The sequence below is a fragment of the Marmota monax genome, unplaced genomic scaffold (genome assembly GCF_021218885.2).
Source record: "Marmota monax isolate L192 unplaced genomic scaffold, Marmota_monax_Labrador192_F-V1.1 WCK01_AAM20220418_F8-fsc00016, whole genome shotgun sequence".
In the NCBI taxonomy this organism is placed as follows: domain Eukaryota; kingdom Metazoa; phylum Chordata; class Mammalia; order Rodentia; family Sciuridae; genus Marmota; species Marmota monax.
The window spans coordinates 11,867,870-11,874,320 of NW_026695209.1; the positions used below are offsets into that span (position 1 = coordinate 11,867,870).

General features: G+C 37.7%; 1 long non-coding RNA gene across 1 annotated transcript in view; it reads right to left on the minus strand.

Annotated features, from left to right (window-relative positions):
* LOC124083803 (uncharacterized) overlaps nucleotides 1-3,538 on the minus strand; it is a 290,521-nt gene extending 286,983 nt beyond the window's left edge. Inside the window, exon 1 of the long non-coding RNA XR_009225524.1 lies at nucleotides 3,410-3,538. This is a non-coding gene — a long non-coding RNA (uncharacterized LOC124083803). The remainder of the gene's footprint in view (nucleotides 1-3,409) is intronic.
* Nucleotides 3,539-6,451: the final 2,913 nt, after the last annotated feature.

The window sequence follows — 6,451 nt, forward strand, 5'->3', positions numbered from 1 at the left end:
ATTATACAAAGTGGAGAGATTCACTGTCACATATTTGTACATGCACACAGTTTAACAATATAATTTGGTTAAGATCATTCCCAGTATCTTCCCTTCCTCCGCCCTTCTCCCCCCCAGTAATTCCTTTTCTTCGCTTTACTCAATTTGTCTCCCTTTGATTTTCATGAGATTTCCCCTATTTCTTTTCCTTTTCCCTCTTCAGCTACCACATATGAAAGAAAACATATGACCCCTGACTTTCTCAGTTTAATTTATTTTGATTAACATAAATGTTCTCAAGTTCCATTTATTTTCCCATAAATGACATAATATTTATGGCTGAAGAAAATTCCACTATGAATACATATACCACATTTTCTTTATCCATTTACCCATTGATGGACACCTAAACTGATTCTGTAGTTTGGCTATTGTGAATTATGCTGCATACATGGGTATGCATATATCCCTATAGTATAATGACTTTAACTCTTCAGAATAAATACTGAGGAGTGGTATTTCTGAGTAACATGGTGGTGCCATTGCTAGCCTTTGAAGGAAGCTCCATACTAATTTTCATGGTGATTGTACTCATTTACAATTCTGCCAGCAGTGCAAAGTGTTTTTTTTCCTCAACATCCTCTTCAATATTTATTATTGTTTGCATTCATGATGGCTGTTATTCTAACTGGAGTGAGATAAAATCTAAATGTATTTTTGATTTTCATTTCCCTAAATGTTAAAAATATTGAACATTTTTTTCATATATTCACTGGACTTTTATATTTCTTCTTTTGGGAAATATCTGCTTAGTTCTTTTGTCCATTTATTTATTAGGTCGTTTGCTTTTTAGATGTTAAGTTTTTTAGTTCTTTTCTGAATACTAATCTTCTATCAAAAAGAGTAGTTAGCAGAGATTTTCTCCCATTCTGTATGTTCTCTCTTCAGATTCTTTATTGGGTCTTTGCTGCATAGAAACTTTTGAATTTGATGGCATCCCATTTATTAATTTGTAGGATTATTTCCTGAATTTAAGAATACTATCAAGGAAGTGTTTGCCTATGTGTGTATAGTTGGAGTTTTGATCCTACAGTTTCTTCTAGGAGTTGCATAGTTTCTGGTTTATTTTCTAGGTCATTCATTCATTTTGATTTGATTTTTGTGCTGGGTGATTGATAAGGGTCTAGTCTCATTCTGCTACATATGAACAATCAGCACTAATTGGTTAAAAGGCTGGGATTTTTGTTTTTGCTTTTTTTTTTCTTCAACGAGTGCTTTTGGCATCTCTGTCAACATCAGATGAGTATGTGTGAGTTTGTTCTTGTGTCTTTTATTCTGTTCCATTGGTCTATGTATCGGTTTTATGCCAATACATGCATTCTTTACCACTGTATCTCTGTACTATAATTTAAAGTCAAGTACTCTAATGACTCCAGGATTGCTTCTTACCTTAGGACTGCTTTGGCTATTCTGTGTCTTTTATTTGTCCAAATGATCCCCCCACACAGATGGAGACTGTGAGTCTGTATATTACTTTTGGTAATATGAACATTTAACAATAATAATTCTTTCCATTCATGAACATGGGAGGTCTTTCCATCTTCTAGTATCTTTTTTAACTTCTTTCTGCAGTATTCTTAGTACTACTAGGGTTTTGTTTTGGTTTCTGTTTTGATTTTTGAGGCTATTGTGAATGGTATTTTGTTTTCTTGAACTCTTTCTCAGCAGATTCATTATTGGTGCACAGGAAAGGTTTGTTTTTTTTTTATGTTGATTTCGTAACCTGCTATTTTGCTAACTTTGTTTATTAGTTCTATTAGTCTTCTGGTGGACTTTTTGATCTTCTTAGTATAGGATCATATAATTTGTAATCAGTGATCACTTGACTTCTTCCTTCCCTATTGTTAATCCTTTTCTTCCTTCTTTTGACTAATTGCATTGGCTAGAATCTGTAGTACTATACTGAATAGAAGTTGAGAGTGGACCTCCCGTTTTGTTCTGGATTTTAAAGGAAATGCTTTCAATTTGTCCCCATTAACTATGATTTTGGCTTTGGGTTTATTGTATATAGCCTATAAGATGTTCAGATAGGTTTTATCTATATCTAATTTCTTCAGTGTTCTTATGACGATGGGACCCAGAAGAATTCAAGCAAGAGACACCACCAACAAATACAGCCTTCTCCGGCTCAGTCCCCAAGTGTAATCATAACCCCCTCTTCAGTCTTCCAGGACCTTCAGCTGATCATGTGAACTACCAGACTCAAAGAGAGGCAAGATAACCTCCCCTCTGCATCTCTTACTTGAATCCTCCTGGGTTCAATCGTCATTATGCCTGTTTTAATTACATTCTGTTTGGTACACCCTACGTGTTTTAGTCAGATTTTTGGCACCATGACTAAAATACCTAACAAGAACAACTTCGAAACTTAAAGGAGGAAAAGTTTATTTGGGGCTCATGGTATCTGGATCTGAGATGAGGCACCACATCATGGGAAGAAAGCTGTTCAACTCATGGGGTGGTCAGAAAGTTGAGAGGGGGGTATCCACAGAAAGAGCAATCCTTCCAGGACATGCCCCCCAGTAACCTACTTCCAACCAGCCACATCCCACCTGCCTACTGCTACCACCCAGTAGTTCATTCAAACTAGGATGCTGGGAGCCATTAGCCAAGTAAGTAGGTATGACAATTTCCTTGCCAGCGTACCCCATGTTGCAGTGACATTGAATGTACATGACCTTGCTCAAGGACCAAGGCAGATTAGGGTGTTCCCGGTTTTAAGATAATCGTGTTTAGGGCGTTCCCAGTTTAGGTTCCAGGTTTAAGGTTTAAGATTATTCCTGCTGGGAATAGGGCATATCCTGCTGCCTGAGTTCCCCTTGAGTTCTCACGGGATTCAGACAATATATTTTGGAGATAGAAGCCCAGTGGAGGTGGATTTGGGAAGAGAACGTGGATTTCCCCAGAACGTGATTGTAGACGGCTGGTGTGAGTTCGGGAATAAAGAGTTGCTGTTTGAATCTACAAGCTGTGTGGTGGCTCGTGATTGTGTGCCCAGCCAGACTGCGGCATTTGTGCCCAGCCTGATTCCATCATTTCACTTCTGAATATCTCTGGCCTCCTCAAGATGTGTCCTTGTGTCAGCCGCTTGGCAAAATGTACTTTTCAAACACCAGCTCACTGGGCAGCCTCTGGATCAGCTAAGTTCAGACTGCTTTTCTGTTCCTCAGATTTTTCTGTGCCAAATTGGTTTATTCGGTTTCTCTGTGCTATCCGTCCTCTCTGTGGTGTACCAACACTGCTACTGCCAACACCACAACGTTTGGCTTCAATGTATTCTCTTGCCCTTTCTTCAATGCACCAAATTTTGGGGTATCTAAGAGTACCTGGATGTATGATATTAAATTTCAGAATTCCATCTTTTACTCACATCATGGAGAAATATTACTCCCGCCATTTCAATTTGGAGCCATGAATAACTGGAAATGCAGGCTTCTTCCAATCTTCCCTCAAGGATGTCTAAAGAAAAATATTTGTATAACAAATATCCAAAACGATCTTCATTTGACTTACATGTCTAATCTTAGGAAAGGAAAAGAAAATTTATGTTCTTAGTTTAATTATATATCTACACTATGAATTTATAGTTCATTACTCATTGAAGTACAAAATATTCCTTTATAGAGTTCAAACTTTGAGTTTATGACTTTTCCTTTCTTAAAACTTACTTGGTATATATACAAAATGAAAATATTCTACTTTCTTTGAAGCAAGAATCAGAATTCGTTTAGTTCTTTAACACCATAAGAGTGAGTATTGATTCACTTTAATTATATGCTGTAGATATATTCAAAAAGTAGAAAGCTCAATTATAATACTGACAGTACTCACATATAAGCATATTTTTAAGTTTAATGAAGATTTTTCCTGGGTGTATATTTTGCTGGGGATTGTACCCAATGCTTTGAGCATTTGCTACCTCCCAACACAAAAAAGATCTGTTAGTGTTTGTTTATAATTTGTGCCTCAGTCCGGCTGCAGCAAAATAACCGGGGGGTGATGAACAACTTGTGTACATTGATACAGCAGGAGTGGGAGCCATTTATTGTAGGACAGGAGGGGTATATATACATTACACACAGCTTATCTTAATTAACATAAACTAGATACAGCAGTCAACCAATAAGGAATCTCCACACTTAATGGCTTGCTGGCATTACTTCACAAACCACTCCCTCTGGCAAAATGCCAGGCGCCATCTTGACTTGTTTACAGACCCTAACAAATTTGCACTTGAAGTTGAGGTAGAATTTTAAGTTTTTAGTTACAATTGGGGAAGGATTAAATCAAACATCTGTAAAAATGAAGCTACATTTTCATTGGAGGGTTGATTATATATATTGCTCAAAGCACTATTTTCTCAATTTTACAGAATGATAAGTTTTCTGGAAAATTGGACCTTAGTCCGTTTTTTGTTGCTATAACAAAATACCTGAGATTGGGTTATTTATAAAGAAAAAAAGTTTATTTGGCTCACAATTCTGGAGATTGGGAAGTTCAAGCGCATTGTAGTAATTTGGGCAAACATTTTTATAATGTACCCTAGCATGGTGGTAATGTAGAAAGGCAAGTGGGCACATGTGGAAGAGACAAAACACAAGGGATGGGTTTACTTTTGAATAACTCACTTTCATGGTAACTAATCAAGCCCTGTAAGTGAGAATTCATTCACTCCCACAAGAAAGATATAAATCCTTTTAATGACACAATCACCTCTTAAAGGCCCACTTCCCAACACTGTGACAAGGACAATCAAATTTCAACTTGAGTTTTGGAGAGTAAAAACCATAGTTAAACCAATGCACTATCTTGCCACAACATGCGGCTAAATCAGTCAGGGTCACTCCAGGTGGATTGGGTTGGCACTGAATAATCACACAGAGACAGAGAAAATACCTTTTTCTTGAGGTTCAGCAATGGCTCCTCAGCCGCAGCTCCCACAAGGGAAGCAAGAGAGGCAGACAAAAGAGAAAGAGAGAGAGAGCGAGAGAGAGTGAGAAAGAGCGCAAGCGCACACACCTGAAACCCTATTTATTGAGGGGAAGGCACTCTAGAAAGTTCCATACATATGAGGCAAAGGATTGGGTTTCAGGGGAGTGTAGCCCAGTCTCACTGAATGATGCCCACTCCAAGAGCTTCATTCCTCTGCCAAGTGGATATGAGATCCACCTGCTTCCGAGCACAGCAGAAACTAGTCTCACACCTCCATTGCTCAAGGCTAAGGGTGCTCAGCTCCTATGTGGCAGCTTCGGACTCTATCTTGTAATAGTTTCCATCTGAAAACCTCTATGCAGTTTTCTTCTGAAGGTAGGTACCTCAGTAGCTCCTTGAGAAAGTCTTGAGAAGGCCTCCCAAGACCAGTCCACTCTCCAATTACTCACATGGTTCACGATTATTTATCAAGCAATTTCTAATGCTATGTATCGGGCACTGTGTGGAACATAGAAGTTTTTAAGATGACAATTCTGGTTTCCTTCCATGAGTAACTAATAGATGAGCAATAAATAAATAAATACATAATGCTTACTAGAGCGTGAGAAGTGTGCTATGTGGATGATCCAAGTGTTGTAGGGCCTGAAACATTCAGTTTGTGGCACCATCTGTTATGGTTTAGATTAGATGTCCCCCAAAAGCTCATGTGTGCGAAAATACAAGAAAGTTTACAGATGAGATGATTGGTAAGAGGTTTAACTTAATCCATACATCAATACCCTGACTGGGATTATTATGGTGTAACTATAAGCAGGTAGGTGGGCCCCGGGGGAATGCCTTTGGGGTATATATTTAGTCTGTGGTGAGGAGAGTCTCTTTCTCTGATTCCCGGTACCATATTTCCAGCTGCTTCCATCAGCAGCACCCCTCTGCCATGATGTTCTGCCTCATCTTGAGCCCTGAGGAATGGAGCCAGGCATATGGACTGAGCTCTTTGAAACCGTGAACCCCAAAATAAACATTTACTTCTCTATGTCAGGTCCTCTGGTCACAGCAGTGAAAAAGCTGATTAAAAACATCATCTTTACCAAATAAACATACAAATAGAAACTTAAGCATGTACTTTAATATGTAGAATGAATGAATAGATCATGAAAAATACAAAAGCTAAAATTGCAATAAGCATCATAAATTCACTACTTCAATCTTTTCTCTAGTATAATTTGATACACTTTTCAAATTATTGATACTTTAGAAAACTTTCATTTTCTGATTAAGATGAAAATGTTTATAATTGTTATCCAACTTGGGATAAGAATTATAAACATTTTCATATTTGTTGAGGGGAAGGCACTTTCAAATAAATAAGTTTCTTTCAAATAAATAAGACTTCAGGTTTTTCAGATGTTCCTGTGCATTCACTGTCTCACATACTCTGAACTGATATTTATTAGCAGGTTTATCATAGATATCTTCTTTG